Genomic DNA, 19,388 nt, shown 5'->3' on the forward strand with positions numbered 1-19,388 from the left:
AGTTTTGGCGCTGTTCAAAGCAAGCCGATTGGAGACCATCCAATCCTGAATTTTAAGGTATATTTTGTTGATGAAGACATCATCTTCTTGATGAGAGCCCGGGATGGGTAGGGCGCATTGTGTGTCATCTGTGTAATTCGCAAATATGATCCCCTCCTTCTCCAGCATCTGGAAGAAGGGGATCATAAAAATGTTATAAAAACATGGTGACACACAAGCACCCTGGGGAACCCCATACAATAGGGGGATAGGATCAGCTTCTGCTGATTCCATAGCCACTCTGATCTGTCTACCATTCAGAAAAGATGAAATCCATTGGATGGTGAAGTGGACCGCAACAGGAGTAATATATGAGACAGCGGAAGGCAGTTATAATTGTAAGTATATTTAATCATGCAAGTACGTTACACGGAAAGAAAGAAGAGGGAGGCTGCTTGTAGCAACGAGAGCTGGACAGTTATAGTTCAATTGCCGTCCTCTCTTTTAGAACTCTGATGAGACCTGAGTTCATAGTGTTCTGATTCTACATACCATGATGTGATCAGGCATGTCCCACAGAGATCAGGCAGCTTCCATCAGAATGATAATATACTACACATCTCCTTCCCTTTATATTGTTCACAAACTATATACAAAAACTCATGAAACAAAATTTCCAGCTGGTTCATGTAAACTCCACATAGTCCTCCATCATTTTCGGCAAACGATACGATCTGCCAGATCTGGACATGCGTCCTCCATGTCTGGAGGTGGTTGGCAAGGAAAATTGAAAATACTCAGAATTGCCATCACATTTCTTCTCAACAGCACTACCACATTTCTTCACACCACTGCTTAAATTTCTAGAAACTTTAACATTTCTGACTGTATTCTGGCCTACATTTCTCTTATCTTTCTTGTTAAGATCATTACTTTCACACATCCAAATTCTTTCTACACTCCATATCCTTTTGTCCTCTGTCCTGACAGCATGACGAAAAGCCTCTATAACCCTAATAGGGTTGGACCATTTGCATGGTCCATTTCTTAGAGCAGGAGGAAGTAACACCTTGACCAACTTACCAACAGCTGTAGACATATCATACTTGTTGCTACGTACTTTCTTATCATAGTTTATCTTGTTCCTCTTTTGCGTTTCCCTAATTTTGTCTTTTGCATTGACCAAATTCTTCTCTATTTCCTTACTCCCCCTAGATAAGCCAAATGGGAGCTAATTTGGTGTTTGCTTTTCTTCCCCTACTATGCTCAAAGGGAGAAAGACCTGTACTGGTGTGTGGAGTAAAACGATGGGCAATTACTTTCTCCCTGACCGCATCCTCCCAATCTATCCCATTAGCCCAAGCCATTCTGATGGTTTCCTTCAAGATTTTATTAAAACGTTCTACTAATCCATTAGTTTGGGGATGGTAAATTGAGCTAGTCTTGTGCTCAATAGCACATTTTTTACAGAAATCTGCCACTTCTTTAGACTTAAATTGAGTACCGTTATCGGAAAGAATACTTCCCGGATATCCTTCCCTCTCACATATATTTGATAAAAATTCAACTACAGTTTTACCCGTGATACTAGAGGCAATTAAAATCTCTACCCACCTGGCGAGGAGATCTATGACTACCAAACAATATTTTTGTACACCCTTGCAACATATGGGACCTAAAATATCCATGCTTATATCCCTCCAAACACTATTGGGAATGTCAGTAATAACCATTGGCTGTCTGGAACCCACACATTTTTTTTCATCATCGCAACAAAGGATACATTCCCTAATATATCGCTCAATCTGCAGGTCGCAACTTCGTCGCAAAATGAAGTGGACCGCAACAGGAGTAATATATGAGACAGCGGAAGGCAGTTATAATTGTAAGTATATTTAATCATGCAAGTACGTTACACAGAAAGAAAGAAGAGGGAGGCTGCTTGTAGCAACGAGAGCTGGACAGTTATAGTTCAATTGCCGTCCTCTCTTCTAGAACTCTGATGAGACCTGAGTTCATAGTGTTCTGATTCTACATACCATGATGTGATCAGGCATGTCCCACAGAGATCAGGCAGCTTCCATCAGAATGATAATATACTACAGATGGCCACTTCAGAGAAGGAGGCGTTCTCTCTTAACCTGGTGGACAGAATAGAATGGTCCACCAGGTCAAAAGCCGCGGAGAGATCCAAGATCATCAAAAGGGAAATCTTGCCCATATCCATCTCTTGAGTGAGATGAGACTTAAGGGCAAAAAGCGCCGTCTCAGTGCCATGATTAGCCCGGAAGCCAGATTGATATTTATGCAGGATTTCATTTTGTTTCAGAAATACAGAGATTTGATTATAAGCAACACGATCCAGAATCTTCAAAAGGAACGTGGTATTTGTAATTGGGCTGTATTTGGAAGATGTTAAAGGGCACAGATTAGGTTTTTTCAAAAGCGGCGTAATCCACACATTTTTTAAATTATCGGGCACCAAGTTAGTCTGAAAAGAAGTATTCACGAATTTAGTAAGTGCTGTAGCTGTAGGTTGCTACAACGGTCGTCCATGGGCAAACAGGGGCAAACAGGGCTGTGCAGACTACACCTACATTACATATAGAAAGGTCTGGGAGCCCTTCTACCAAGAACGAACAGGGCCAAATAGCCTGTTATCTGGCTAGATTCTCACTCAAGACGGGCTACAACCACTTTTAAGCCCACTGTACCTTTCACAGAGAAGAAATATGCTGGGCAATTCTCCTCTGTACAAGAGTACCAACAGCAACCCCAGACACATGTTTCGGCCTAGTCGTGCCTCATCAGTGAGGTGAATCACATGTCTGGGATTGCTGATGGTTCTCTCGTCCAGAGGAGAATTGCCTAGCATTTCGGTGCCGGATTGCCCTTGTGGGTGGGACGAGACTGATATGCAAATGGAGATTTCTTCTCTGTGAGGGCTGCAGTGTGCTAAAACGTGGTTGTAGACCCTCTTGAGTGGAAGAAATTCCATAGAACAAGGTATTTGACCTATGTTCATTGTCAATATAGTGGCTCCCACACTCTTGTTTAATTTGCAAAACTTGGGGTTTCACCCTAAGTAACCGAAGGTAATCCAGATGTGGACCTCTTGCTCATCCGTGCTTTGGAGAGGCTCAGCTTCACCTCACTGAGGAGGCCCAACAAGGTTGAATCACATGTTTGGGGTTGCTAATGGTACTCTTGTTCAGAGGAGAATTGCCTAGCATGTCGGTGCTGGACTGCCCGTGTGGGTGGGACAAAGACTGATGTGCAAATGGATATTTCTCCTCTGTGAAGGGTACAGTGAGCTAAAACTTGGTTGTAGACCCTCCTGAGTGGAAGAAATTCCATAGAACAGGATATCGTACTTATGTTGGCTCTCAGTAGAGGGGCTCCCACACTCTTAATTTGTATCTACTTTATAAAATGCATCAAATATATATATCAGTATTACTCACATCACTTTGCAAATTAGATTACATTCATTTCATGAAACAAACTGTTGCAATAACAAATAACTCCTTTAAATTATTGACAAAACCAAGAATCCAATCCTCAAACAGGTGTTCTTAAGAAGATAAGGACATTTTTATGATAATCTTTTGTCCTATCAACACCCGACGTGTTTCGGATAAAAAATGTTTATCCTTCATGGGAACAAGAACTTCATTCCAAAGACTTCAAAGAAATGAATATTAAATGAGCTCGATAGCTCATCCCAATTTCATGAATTCTATAGGTTAGGTCCAATCCTATAGGGTAGGGGATATCCTATAGAGATGATGAAACTAGGATGAGCTATGGAGGTACTATTTTAACCGAGGACTGTGCCAGGGCACGGAAGGACAGTCACAAGCAGTCCCCCATCCCCAGATATAATTTTATCAATGCAAACGTTGGACAGTGTGTGAGATGCCTTTATCCAATATCCTTATGTCATGTAGGAATAGCTGTTGCATTTTGTTTAATAAATGCGGCCTAAGGTCTTAAAGGGGTAGTCCAGCTAAAAATGTTATTTAAAAAACAGATAGGCAACATTAAAAAGAAATACTAGCACTTTTTTTTTAAACTTCCTATGTAAAATTTTGAGCTATTCAAGCTCAAAATTCGCAAAAGCAAGCACATGGGCGCATCCATTTTGTGAAATGGATGCCCGCCTGTGCTGGTTTTTGCTTTTGCGGCACTAATGAAGGAAAAGCCAGCCAGCTGTAGTAAACAAAAGCTACCGCTGGATGGCTTTTCCTTCATTGGTGCTGTACGCGGAGGACAGGGACCGGAGACCAGAGCAGGAAAGCTGCAGCTGAATCTCGGTAAGTGCTATTTATTTCTTTTTTAAAATAAGCACTAGCTGCGCTTTTTTTTCTAAGTTTTCTGGGCTGGAGGGGCCCGGAAAACTTAGAAATAAAACCGCAGCTTTAAAAACGTTGTATTTATGTTTGTGGTCGCTTTTGAAGCTACCACACACATAAATACAACGTTATTGTGTTTGAAAATGCTGCGGTTTTTCTTTCCAAGTTTCTCAGGCTCCTCCGGATCGGAGGAGCCTGAGAAACTCGGAAAGAAAAACCGCAGCATTTTCAAACACAACCGCGTTGTGTTTCTGCCTGCTGTGGCTATCACTTTGGGTCTCCGGTGCTCCCTCAGGGGAGCACCGGAGACCCAAAGTGAAAGCCAAGGCAGGCAGAAACACAACGCAGTTGTGTTTACATGCCACACTGTTTCTGCCTACAGCTGATTTCCCATTTGGGGCTCTTGGGCTCCCCACGGGGGGTCCGAGAGCCCCAAATGGGAAATGCTAAATGCTGCAGTGTTTCTGCCTAAATCTGCTTTCCCATTTGGGGCTCTCGGGCTCCCCGTGGGGAGCCCCAGAGCCCCAAATGGGAAAGCAGATTTAGGCAGAAACACAACCGTGTTGTGTTTCTGCCTGCCTTGGCTTTCACTTTGGGTCTCCGGTGCTCCCCTGTGGGAGCACCGGAGACCCAAAGTGATAGCCACAGCAGGCAGAAACACAACGCGGTTGTGTTTGAAAACGCTGCGGTTTTTCTTTCCGAGTTTCTCAGGCTCCTCCGAGCCGGAGGAGCCTGAGAAACTTGGAAAGAAAAACCGCAGCGTTTTCAAACACAACAACATTGTATTTATGTGTGCGGTAGTTTCAAAAGCGACCGCAAACATAAATACAACGTTTTTAAAGAGCGGTTTTATTTCTAAGTTTTCTGGGCTCCTCCAGCCCGGAAAACTTAGAAAAGAAACCACAGCTAGTGCTTATTTTTAAAAAAAAATAAATAGCACTTACCAAGATTCAGCTGCAGCTTTCCTGCTCTGTTCTCCGGTCCCCGTCCTCCGCGTACAGCACCAATGAAGGAAAAGCCACCCAGAGGCAGCTTTTGTTTACTACAGCTGGCTGGCTTTTCCTTCATTAGTGCCGCAAAAGCAAAAGCCAGCACAGGTGGGCATCCATTTCACAAAATGGATGCGCCCATGTGCTTGCTTTTGTGACTTTTGAGCTTGAATAGCTCAAAACTTTACATAGGAAGTTTAAAAACAAAAAGTGCTAGTATTTTTTTTTTATGTTGCCTATCTATTTTTTAAATAAAATTTTTACCTGGACTACCCCTTTAACAATCAGTTGTGGTGTCTCTCCTTGGCCTCGCCGCCTGCGACACCCATACATGACTTCTTCTGTCGCTGCAGAGACTGGCATTAACTGTAAGCGAGTACGTGGAGGTGACCAGACACAATACAAGTCCTAAGGAGGTTGGTTGTTTGTGTAAACAGGCCTATGTATACTAGTCATACCTGTTGCTAGGCAAGTGGAGGATCCATCCCTGTCACTGGGCATGTCGTGGATGGCCACCTTGGATGATTGGCATGGGAAGGCTAGTGGTGCATGTTGCTGGACTTGAAGATATTGTCCACACCTGCTATTAGGTACTTGCTGCAATAGATGCTTTGATGGGAAATGTGGGGAATCAAGAAACTCTCTAAAGTCACCTACAAATATAATTGCGCACTGCCAACAGTGTCATCCATGAGAACCTTTAGCTCTGGGAAAACTGTTGTTTTTAAATTTGATAAATTCTTTGCTCACTTAATGATCCTTGCCCAAATGGCTTTTAAAACACACCATTTACAACTTTTATCTGCAAACGTCTCTTGCAGTGAGGCGACCCAAACTGAAATATAAATTGGATATTTAGTTTTCGTTTTGCTAAAAGTTTTATTTGTAAACTATAAAGTAATAAATAAATAAAATACACAAAATAATGTAAATTGGTTAAAAAATGGTTTCATAATTTACCATTGCTACTGAACTAGTTCACTTAAAAAGACAAACTATGGTGTCATTTTATCAAAAATCCCTTGACTTGAGTGCCCACCCTCCTATTAACTGGCATTAAAATCGTTGAGGTTTTCAGTGTACTTCATGCCCAGTGTGGTATAGCATTCCCCCATTTGCATTAGTTTTCTCATCATTCCTGGGGCGGTTGGATCCCAGATCGCTGAAGGCCCCCTTTAAAGTTTTCTTGGAACCCTCTCATATTTTACCCTTGGAGCTGGCCAAATACCCTTTAATTAAGTTTTTAAACATATAATGGGACTCATTACGAGTTTTTCATCGCGGGAAAAAAGTGGAGGAAAATCTGTTTACCTCCATCTTTCCGCAACACCAAACAGCAAGTCTGCCCATTTTATAAGGTAATTCCTGCAATTTACACACAAAAATCGGTGATGTTACCATCTGGTAATACCCGCAGAAATCCCCAAAGGAGTCCATGTGGGTTTACACTGCCAAACACTGCTTGAAATGTGGCAGTATCACAGCCAGAGGTAATATCTCCAGAGGTAATACCGCCCGATCAAGAGGCAGTATCCGTGATTCCGCTTGCCTCTATTCCGGCAGATTTACTGTCAGAATACCGGCAAACTCATAATGAGCCCTATAATGTATTAACCCCACTTTGTTTAAAACACAGGATTTCGATTTCTTTTTTAGGAAAGCAAGGGTCAGTGCCCAACAGTCATTGTGGTTCTCGGGCACACACCAAACCAAACTGTTTTGACCCCAAAAACATTTATGACAATCCCAGACCGAGAGGAACATGCGGATGCTAGGGTGAAATGTATAACCCCTTGTATATGTAAAACATGTAAGATTACTAAAGAGTGTTGCCTAAGAATGTAAGATAATAGTTTTTGGCATATTGATAAAGAGTGTTGCCTAAGAATGTAAGATAATAGTTTTTGGCATATTGATAAAGAGTGTTGCCTAAGAATGTAAGATAATAGTTTTTGGCATATTGATAAAGAGTGTTGCCTAAGAATGTAAGATAATAGTTTTTGGCATATTGATAAAGAGTGTTGCCTAAGAATGTAAGATAATAGTTAGTTTTTGGCATATTAATAAAGAGTGTTGCCTAAGAATGTAAGATAATAGTTTTTGGCATATTTAACAAAGATCATTGACTAAAAATGAGAGTTTTAAAAACAGTCCTGCCCAATGTAAAGGTTATTTTCTCTGAAGGCAGTGACTGCCATTCTATTACTGAAAGCAAATACATCACTTCGGTTAAACTGATTCTTTTCTGCTGCTCTTTAAACTGTTCGTGACTTGTGCGTTTATTTGCTCAAACTACATATTATAACACATAAATGGGGGAGAATTAAGAAAGGGGAAAATGGAATAAAGAGTGATTCAACATTATTCCAAGGATAGGCAATCATTTTACATTGTTTGTACAAAGAACCACCTTACAAGGGCAGGTGAGATAGCTCAGCGGGTTGAGGGCTAGCTGCTGAGATTGGTGTGGATTATGCAGATCACAGGTTTCAATCCCGGCTAGGCCAACTCAGACTTGTATCGTTCCAAGGTCGATAAATGAGTACCGACCTCGGTTGAATGATAATTGTATGTAAACATGTTCTATGTAGAGCACTTTGGTGAAAATGCTGTATAAATAACAAATAATTATCATTACAAGGGAAAGGAATGACTCGTTAAGCAATTCCAATAATTCAGAAAGAGTCAAGTTATACGCACACCCACCCATTACAAGGGAGGGTATGGTATTTGTTTGTCCTTGAAGAATGGGTCCTGCATCCACCTTTTATCAACCAATTTTTACTTTCTGATTTCACGTTGCCCTGGAGCTGTGCCAATATGCGAGTCCGTGAATATGTTGCTCCTGTCTACTGCACCCTCCCCTGTCACATTACTGTGATTTAATGTATGATTGTTTTGCAAACTTGTACAGTGTGAATATAGTTGCAAGAGGCCACTAAGCTCTGTGCACCTGTAAGATAATTTAACACAGGGATACAACTCTGGCTCATGTGCACATTTTCAGAATTAATTTGCATGTACATATTCCGAAACATGCATGCAGAGCTAAATAGTGTAGGCGCTCTTAGGGAGTTCCATACAGGGATGGAGAGAAGTGCTGTGATATTTCCTGTTTTCAAGAGGATGTGGGCAATTGTATTGTAGGAAGGATTCAGGGACCGTCTCCGGAGGAGCCATAGGGAGACCAGTAGAGCGATCAAAAACCAAAGCTGATCCACAGCCATTTCATGTGTCAGTCATAGCGCCTTGTGCCATAGGAATTGGGCGAGAGGGGTACAGATGTACAATGGTACTGGAAGGCGCTCATGAAGAATTGAGTTTTTAAATCCCTTTTGATTTTAGGAGGGACAGTGCAAGTCTGAGAGACATGGAAAGAAAGTAGCCCTGGAACACCAATTTGCAAGCCTCAATGGGAGCGGGGTATTTCAAACTGGTCTACAGCTCGACTTCATGTTGCCCCGGTGCCTACTGAGATGTTGCGGTTACCGCTGAGGTAGCTTGCTTTTCTGGAGGAATGTGAGCTTAATGAAGAGGCTGTGCAGATCCATCACGCTGTGGTGAGATGTCATCTGGTGGCAGCATAGAGTGCTACATTGCTGTGGGTCACGGAACGTTGAGAAAGGCCTGTGAAGATGAGGCAGTGTACAAGGGTCTATACATTGGCCTTGAAATGAAGGCCATGTGAGTAGGGAATGACCATGTGAATGCGATTTAGTTGAAACCGGGCAGTCTGGTCTTTTTTTTCTTATATATGCCCTGAAGTTCAGTTGGGCATCAGTAGGGTAGCCCATGGTCTTTACACAGTGAAAGATGGTGTGGGAGAAGCCCTCAAGTTGACTGTCAGAGATCCAGGTTTATTCGCTTCGATCTGGACATTGGAAATGTGGTCAATTTCCTTGTTTACTGGATTCAGAGGTAAGCAGCTCCCAACAATCTAGAGAGGGTTTGATATTCCAGATATTGGGCCTCATTACAAGTATGGCGGTAAGGCAACAACGGCGCCGGTAGCACTACCGGCACCGTTCTACCGTAGCACCATACTAGGAGTTCTGCTCGCGGTTGCCCTTGCAGCCACCAGGTCTGACCTGGTGGCCGTACAAGCACCCGCGAGCAGAACATGATAGTAGGCTCGGTACCGTTATTAACGGTACTGGTACTATCACCTTCCCCATTGAGCCCTATGGATGTACTGGGCCCAGCACACGCGAAAGGGAAATTACCGAGTCTGGCTAGGCCGGAATAGCCCGGTAATTTCCCATTCACGGGTGCTGGACCCAGATGCGAGTTTGGAGGTTGTCTTGCCGGTAAAACCGGCAAGGCTACCTCCAACCTCGTAATGCGGCCCAATTGTTTTTGGATGAGACCTGTTGGTTTAGTTGATGTTTCTTACATACTGGTGTGTGACAACTTCTTTATTTACAGTAGGAGCCAAGGTGGCTCTGTGCTCATGTTTAATATTATGTTATAACGTTTTGACCATGGCAGGGATCATTGTTGTGGGATAATGACCTGCATCCAACTTGTGGTCGAAGGTGCATCTGAGGGTCATAAGTTAAGGAAGAGTCATTATCACCTGCGGAAATTACCCTTCCCGAGGTCTATAACGCTATTAGCACATAGTGGTGATAGCATTCTAGGTTTTGGAGTTGTGGTGATGGTGAAATAAAGGACACGGGCCACATTACGAGTTCGGAGATAGCCATGCCGTTTTTACCGGAATGGCAATCCCGAAACTCGTGGGACCCGGACCCGGTACATCCCTATTCCCATTTGAGCCTCCATAGGGCTCAATGGGAATGGGGAGGATGCTAAAAACGGTCCCGTTAATAGCGGGACTGTTGCTATCATTCTGTTCTGCTAGCAGGTGCTGTTCTGCACATCTAGTCTGACCAGGCGTACAGAGCGGTCCCACGAGCATAACTCGAAATGTTGCGGCAAGGTAACAACGGCACCGGTAGCACTACCGGCACCGTTGTTGCCTTACCGCAACACTCATAATGAGGCCCACTGGCTTTATAGTGAATACAGTATGTTATGTTATTTGCCTTTTATACTGTATTCATCACCACAGTAGTAGTCTTCAGGTGCCGAACCATGTCAGCGTGGAGATAAATGGTGACCCAGCCCAGGGTGGCATCCAGACAAGGGTTGAAAAGGAAAGGGGGGATGGGGGGGGGGGAAGAGTCTTGACAACAATGTACAGACCTAACTCACAGCATGAACAAAAATGAAAAGATATGGGTGAGTGATAGTGATCGTTGTGATGAATGTATATGCTTCAGTGTTTTGACCGGAACAAAATGTGATGTGATCAGAAGAAGGGACGAGAGCTTCCCTTACTGGTTGGCGGAACGTTCCTGGAGGTCATTACTAGTGAGGTGGTGGTATTACGTTAAGTCTTGTTGTGGATGTCTGAAGGTCTTGAGATGATCGAAGAGTTCCTTGGAATTGTGGTGGCTACTAACAAAATGTGCTGGTAAATTAAATGCAGTTTTAGATTGTAGCATTTAAGTTATATTATAAGGTAAACATTATAATGGTAAGAATGGTTGCACTGGAATGTTTTTAACAGGAGCATGCATTAGGTGTAATGTAAAAATAAACAGTCGTTCTAAAAGAAAGTGAATACATTTTCCATATTTAACTTTTCAAGATGTTACCCATCAACGTGGAACGTGCAGAGAAAAAATACTTGCAGAGAGCGCAGTGTCTTGTTCAAATAAATCTTGTTGGGAAATTACATGACTGTATATTGAATGCAGAAAAATGCCTTCTGCTGTTTCCCTGTCTGCTTCTGAAATTAGAATAACTTGGATATTCTATTATGTGTCTGTTATAAAGCTTGCATACTGTACAAGTCACTACTGTTGTGGTCTGTGCCTTATCTGGGAATTTGGCGTATTGTGTTCGCGCCAGGGATAGCCAGACCCAAACCCTATGGAGGAAGAAGAAAGGTAGAAGGAAAACGGGTAGAGAGAAGGGGGGTGCAGTCAGTAGCAGTAGTTATTGACAGTCTTGCATCCATTCCCATTGGCTCAGAGGAGGCAGATAATTACTTCAATGTACTAATTAGGGGGAAACACATGAGCACTCCAATTTGATTTGGGTGTTTACATTTAGAAAAATTGGCTTCTGTATGAAATAAAGGAGGAGAATCAGTGGAGGAGAGTTCCCTATGCTTTGGGATAAGGTTGTGAGGTGGGTTTGGGGCTGATCATTTCATGTGTGGCTGATGGAAGGAACAGGATGAGGAGAGAGGGTCTCCACTGTCAAGGATGTCCAGGGCATCATCTGAAATATGTCAATGTCTCTGCACGAATAGGGGATCACATTGTGGTAGATTTCATCAATATGAAATCGACATTTTTTTATTTTTTTAAAATTTGGGTGTATATATCTGTTGAGGGAGTGTGTAATCGTTATAATTAAGAGAGGGGTACGTCGGAGTGGAGGGGAGGCGGGGATCTACCCCACCTACATTTGTGGCCAAATTGATATAAAGAAAAACAATTCTTCAAATTCCTATTCGTTGAAACAAATTCAATGAAATCACATAGAAACCGTCTCTGCAGTATCTGGATCTGACGCTGGATGGGTATATGGAGAAGCAGGCAATGGTTGTCAAGGAAAGCCCGGAGCTGAAAGGGGGATTAAATTGTTCGACCATGGAATGAAAGGAGGGTGATGGGGTGGAAATTGCTGAATTCTTTTGGGCTGACATATCACTGGTTTCAAGGCATGTTGGGAAGGCATTTGAGCCAGGAAAGCATTGTCAATGCAGAGTAATGGAAGTGATCCAGTGGGTGGGACTTTGATGGTGGAAGCTGGGAAGGCGTCATCCTTGTAGGTGATGACACAGATCAATATGTTGCTGCATGTCGGTATTGGAGGATTCAAGGGGAGGAAAGATCAGGTGCAACGCAGTTGTCTTGGAAGCAAGACAACGCAGCGCAGCATAGGTTCGAATCCGGATCCCTCGCTTAGAAACCACTTGCTGTTATTAAGCGCATTATAAATTAACAATATCATTTAAACAAATTAAAATTGAGGGGTTTCATTTATGACACTCACTTTGCAATATACAGGGATGTATGTATGTGGTGGGGGCATTTCAATGTTTTTTTTCTGATTTTGCATGTACTGCCCTCTAAGAATGCCTGTTTTTGCTTTTGTTTTCCTTGAGTAGGCGATTGGAAGGTCAAGCATGTGGTTGACAGTGAAGGACCGTTCCTATATTTTACTTTGGCGGGAGCTCAGAGGTCCCTCTTTTTTTGGAGAGGCAGTCGGGTGAGATGCCAAGGGAGTATGATTTTTGCAAGAATTTCTCCGTGTGACTGATATTCCATTTATAGCCAGCCAACGCGCACAACGACAATCTTAAATCCCACCAATCTACATATAAAACACAAAGACACACACCAACATAACACGCATTCACAAAGAAATAACCCAGGCATTGGATTTACCCATGCGGTGCCAGTGCACACAACCAACCACCTGGAAGCCAACACACACAGACGCCAGTTTATCCTGGTTCTGGACATCGAGGGGGGGGGGGTCCTATCACTCTACCCTACTTACAACCCCTGCCACCTGCCTTGCAGAGCCACTTGAGGGCCTGGAGACTGCCCCTGGGTGGTAGCGGTGCGCGGTATAAATCAGCATAACATTTAAAGGCATGCCACCCCTGAGTGAGGGCGGCTCGACTTCTGTTCGGGAGCTGCCTGAATGCCGGTGAAGTGTTGGGTGGAAAGGCTGTCGGTGTCCATGAGCAAGTTCACATCTAGCTTTGGTTCGAGGTTATCCCTGAAGGGTGACTCACTGCACGAGCTACACAGTTACATAAACTTCGCTTTGCAGAAGAAGCGCCAGCAGAATCGCACTTGGCTCGCAATGTAACGTGGCTCATCTGAGCCGCTGATGGAAATCCTCACATGGTAGGCACACAAGATGTTATCTGGCAGCTGTGTGTTTAGGGCCATTTAAAATAGACATCCACATTGTGTCGGAGTCATCTTAAATGCACTCAGAAGGATTCCGAAACAGGCCTATCTGATGCAAGCACTTCAGCAGTATTTTAAAATAACAACTAGACAGTATGCCAGGGAAGTCTTCTGTTTACACATTAATTCAAGCTTGATCTACGATAGTGAAGAAATTATAATTAACTGCAAATGGGAAGCACGCCTCGGCCTCAGCTCTGTGTTTTGAAACATCTGAACAAGCCTGTCCTGCTCCCCTTTGATAATTAGCGCGAATGTGTGTACAGTAAGCTTACGCCATATTTACATAATACGGGCCTACCTGTTTCCCTGAAAAGGCAGCTACAAACAATTCAATGGCAATAGCAAAAAAGCGCCAACTCAGCTGCTGCACGTGCACAGCTCTGCAAATGAACCTACGGATTTCATGGTCGATCACGCCAGGGCTGGACTGGGAACTAAAAGAGGCCCTGGAAATAATTTTCCAAGTGGCCCCATTTCACACATTTTCAGCAATCCCAACCTGTTTCCTATGTGATAATTTGGAAATATCACACAAAAGAGGCCCAGGGTGCAGAGGCCTACTGGGAAATCTCCAGAGTTCTCAATAGGCCAATCCACCCCTGGATCACGCCCTTCCTCTAAAACAGAGCCACCCCTCTTCGATATGTAGTGACAGTTTGCAAGCCACAGACTTCTTTAGAGAGCCACCTTTTGGAACTGGATGGTTTCTAGGCGCTTGCGTGGTTGTGTGTTGTCACGAAGATGACACGGGTCAATTATCGGGGCGGGCAATACATATTTCACATAAAGCTACGTGGGAAAATGTACAGAATGGGTCAAAATAATGAAAAGGTGGGTTTAAGGCGCTGGCGCAAAATCAATCTCTCAGAATAAAGGTTTCCGTGAACAGGGTTTAATCCGGGATCCTTTCCCAGCAAACTGGCCAACTGAAAAGTGTTCAGTTAAAAGTACATTTTTACAGCTGATGTATTAATGCATTCATTTTTTATTGTTTTCGTGTATGGCCTGATTTTTTGGGGTGCACTTTTATCTCACCTTATTTTCCTTGTTGTGGGAATTAAGCCGGCTGCACAGAGGAGGGTCTTGATAGCACAGCGAGTAGAGCTCTCGCTTTGACATCCGTGCAGAGCCTGCTGACACTGATTCGAATCCCAATTCAGCCTTTCATCCTTCCGTGCTCGATAAATGAGCACCACACACCGTGGGTAACAATAAGCAGCGCTCAGATACCTGCGGGTTCGTAGCGCTATATAAATGCAAATAATAATAGTGTTCCCAGCCATCAAAAACATGGGAAAATGCCTCAGCAACGGAGGGATCGCCTCCTTAACTGGCTGAACCCCTTCATCAACGTGCCACCAGGTCGCAAATCTATTCCAGTAATGTGTACAGTTAAATGAACATTCTTACACCTGAGTTATTAATTTATTGTTTCAATTTATCCCCCGATTTTGTTGTTGTTGTACTTTTCTCTCATCCAAATGTGTTTGCTGTGGGAAATAGATTGACTGTGTGGACTTCATCTATTCTCTCTCTTTTGTGGAGGAGGATTTGCTTTAATCAGAGAGATGTATTCATTCTGTTTTATGATGCCTGTGTTAAAAGTTGTTTGATTAACTGTATGACACACAAATACAAAATATAAAAAATATTAAAATAAGCATGGGTCACCAGGCAGTGTCTTCAGTATTTGTTGTTAATTATAGTTTGTGTTTATTCGTTTTTGTACTGAAAATTCCACAGAGGCGATATGATATGATAGGTTATTTATAACGCGCTTAATACCCAGAGGTTCTTAGCGCGGACCCTTGGATCCAACCTGTGTTGCTCCGTGTCGTCTTGCTTCTAAGGCGAGCCCGTTGCCCCTGAGCTATCCTCACGTTGCCCCTGAGCTATCCTCCAAGTGTCTCACTGAAGGGTCTTCCCTGGTGGCAAAGAGTGTATTCTGTGTTGGCTGATTTTATAAATGTTGATCGCAAGCATTGCAAGCATGCACTATACTGTTTAGTAATTTAGAAATGTTGTTTGCAGAAAATACAGGACAGTCCTGAGGTTGTCATCATGCACCCGGGGGACTTTAATTCCGGACGACCAAGTTCAAAGATTTTGTATAACCTATTGTGATTTGCATTTTAGAATAACACTTGGAGCTTGCAACGGTGCTTGGAAAGAGATCTCATTTTGTACACGGGAATAATCTGCATTTATCGCTGAGCCCCATTGCTACCTCCCGCAGCACCAGCTTCTTCAGAATGCTGCCGCGCTCCCATCACCCCCTTCCCATCCCAACCTGTTCATACCTAACTGTGCTGAATGACCAGGCCTACAAATGTCAGCCTATTTAGGTCATCAAGGGAACCTGGTCCTGTGGCAATGAAATTCCTTTCCTGGGAGTGCTTTTTAGGTGTTTTTTTATTTATTTAATCTAATAGACAGCTATAAACAGCCCTTCATTCAGATCTAAGGACTCTGGCATAAGATGCGGTACAGTGGAAATCAGTATACTTTGCTGTCGCTGTAAAAACGAATCTGTGTTTTCCCACTGATTCATTTCATGGTGATCTCAAATGCTGCACCCTTTATATCTACCTCGTCCCTTGGGGTGGGCAAAAGCTCTACCATTCCCCATGCATTTTCCCACTTCCTGCAACAATAACTCCGAAGCAAGAATAATCCAGCACAACATGTGCTTTATTTCACCAATGTTGCAGGCAACAACAACAAAAAATCAAATTCCTTGCACATGTAATAAAGTACAGAAGACATGTGAGCATTACATGTTCATCGCTGACCCATTCCTTCCAACAATCAATGAGTCCTGCAGCAAATGCCTTGTGTAACTACTTAGAACCAAAACATGTAGATTTGCTCGATTAGCTTTGCCATATTCTTGGGATTATGAATCTGCATTAATTAACCCCTGAGGTGCACCCACACCATTTCGATCAGATTTAGGGCCACAGAGTCTCAACAAAAAAAGACCCTACCCTTCACAGGCCCTGCAGTCAGCAAGTGTTAGAATTATTGTCCTGCATTATGCTTAGTTTTGGGGTGTCCTGGGGATGAAACCATTGCATATGCGGGTAGAGTCCCCCATATAACGCGCTCCTCAAAGGACGATAACGAATGAACCACCCCCGCGCACCATGCAATGAACACACACCTAAAAAGGTCTGGGGAGTAGACTATATCAGGGTGTGGTGCAGGGAAGAAGAGCGTACGTCTGAATGGGAGGGAAACCTGGGTGAACCCGTCCCCATAGAGGGTCAAACAGGAATCTGAGCAGAGAGATGGTTCTGACTTAATTGGACCACAGATAGAGGGATTTAGATGGGAAAAAGGGGAGAGATAAGTGTCCCAATCTAAGAAGTGTTGAATAAAAGGGCAACAGGGACACAAGGAATGCGTGAGGGTGGTGCCTGCCGCACACCAGAATATATTAAAGGGGAAGGAATATAGGCAGCACTTGGTCTGAACACTGGGGATAGTAAAGGTTCACTCATTGAATAACCCTGTTGAGGACTCACACCTCTGCACACAACAAAGGAGTGGCAGTTGTATCCCGCCAGAATGTATGACAGGGGAAGGGATATGGCCCGCAGCCAGTCAAAGCAAAGAGGGTAGGATAGGGTACTACTGCCACTAGCCCACCCTACTAAAAGACTCATCCTTCTGCATATACCTCTCAAACGCTTAACCTCTAGACCACAACAAACCGCATACACTTCCTCACAACAACAAAACAAGCAACACATAGCCTCGCCCAACAGCTTGTATTAAAGTTGCTAACTCAGCACCAAATAGGGGGGCGCATATACCACCTACGGGGACAGACAAAGGGGGCACAGAGTACCCTCTTCAGGAGGAAGAAACACAGGAACACAACCAAATTGAAGTTGTAACCCAACGAGTCTGCAGAGGGGCCCTGCCTGAGGAGCCCCGCTCTGGAAACGTAATCCCCACTGCATGGGCCAGGGAGGAGGAAGGCAGAGCCCAAGCTCTGCGCCACCGGCAGACTGAAGCAGCTAAAAACAACACTGGGTGATGTAACAGCAAGGCAGCAAGCCAATCCTGTGGGCACTTGGGGTCGGAAGGGGAGTGGATCCAAGCCAGTGAACCATTCACATGGCCCTGGGTGCCTATTGGCAGATGGTTGTATGAATGGGAAGCTGAACATGGTGGCGTTCCAGGAAGGACCAATCAAATGGTAAATCTCTCTGTTCCTGGGAGGTGGCCAGCGTTCAGAGTATCCAATATCTAGCAGGTACTGTGTGAATGTCTCCCTTCCCACCAGAAGCAGGATGTCTCATGTTATTTTCCCAATGGTGATGACCAATGGCAGTATATTAAAGTTCCGGCGGTCAGCACAAATGTTATTTTACTAATTGAAAACTGTTCCTGGGAGGGGTGAGAAAAGATGTGGCGCCACATGAGGAAGTAATAAGTTGGGATACTGTTGATCACTCATCTCCAATCAGGTTCTACTAACATACATTAGCTCTAAGGATATGATGCAGCATAGGCAATTAATTTCTTGGGAACGCAGAAAATACAAACCTTCAAGCTGTAACTGTGTCTAATACTTTGACCATTGTATGCAAAGTATACAACTAATGCTGCCTGTATAAACAGATGTCAGCTCTCATCAATCAGTTCCTGTCCACTGTTCTGTTTGATTTGTGCTCGCCGAGCTGTACTAAACAACGTTACTTCTTGCCCGGTGTGCTACTTTTGACTATGAGCTTTTAATGGTGGGATCAGAGGGCCCTGACTACAAGCTCAGGCGGCTACCAACCGAAAAACACACCTACGTTCAGCGAATGGTGTAAACCGAACAGAAGCTGCCAACAGCACATCACAGCTCTCTCTTGCTCTTTCCCTTTCTCCTGCTCAGTACTATTAACTCACCGCGCCCCCTTTTTTGCTTTACAGATCTGCCAGTGTGCGGTATAAGAACTTTTGACATAACATAACATTATTTCATAGAGTATTATCTTAAGTATACAGGTATCAGTTTTTGTTGCCTTAATAAGGTTCTATTGGCATTTTACATCCTGTTTAGACAGAAATGACCCATGTGAAAAGGTGCAAACGACTTGTACCAGACACTCTGCAGGAGATTGACATCACCATATCAATAGAGGGGCGTCATCCCAAAGCAACCATACATAACATTTTAAAAAAAGAAATGGAAAAATGAGGGCCTGAATAGTAGCAGTCATTTTAATAAAGAGTCGCCATTAAAATATTCAGAAGTGCAATCTGCAAACCATGTGGTAACAGAGTGGCCCTAGCACAGCCCAAAAAGTAAGGAAAAGAATGAAAAATCAGCATTTGATGAACAATCAGCAGTGGATGACCAAGGGTTCCGAAAATGTGCACCTTGAGCCATGGAGGCTTTGCCTAGAGTTTTCAAGCACTGTCCCACAGAATGTGCCATATTGTACCTGATATGACTCTCCCTTGATCTTTGAATAATCGGATGATTGCTACCCCTCTACCTCTAGAGGTAGTGCAGAGAACAGAAAATGTTGCAGTTGGTGCATTATATATCACCAATAAATAAATAAATATTGTCTCAGACACCAAGCCATGAGGCTAATTGCTGCCACAGTCATGCATGGGCTTCAACCACACATTGCCATTAACAGACACGACATTCAATTACAGACACTGATTGTAATCTCCTCCTGCCTTCCAAGAATTAAAAGGCTTTTTCCTCTGCAATTTATTATGAAAGGCTACACACTCTGTTACAGACATTCAATCACTACTTTGCCTCAAAGGTATTTGAAGATTCTGGGGGTCATTACAAGTATGGCGGTAGGGGCCTAACGGCACCGTTAAGGATGGCGGTGCTGTTAAGCCCCAACCGCCATATTCCGAGGTCCCTTAGCGGGTCCAGCAGGAATGTATTAATGACTCCAATCAAGCAGTCCCACTAAGTCAGTGCCTTGTCTGGGATTGCTCAAGGTAAGCCCTTATTTATATATTTGTATGTCCAGTTCGTGTACTCTGGATGACAACCCTTATATAACACCCCTCTCTTAGAATCC

Source organism: Ambystoma mexicanum, chromosome 12 (genome assembly GCF_040938575.1).
Source record: "Ambystoma mexicanum isolate Mex_15411 chromosome 12, UKY_AmexF1_1, whole genome shotgun sequence".
NCBI classification, from domain to species: Eukaryota; Metazoa; Chordata; class Amphibia; order Caudata; family Ambystomatidae; genus Ambystoma; species Ambystoma mexicanum.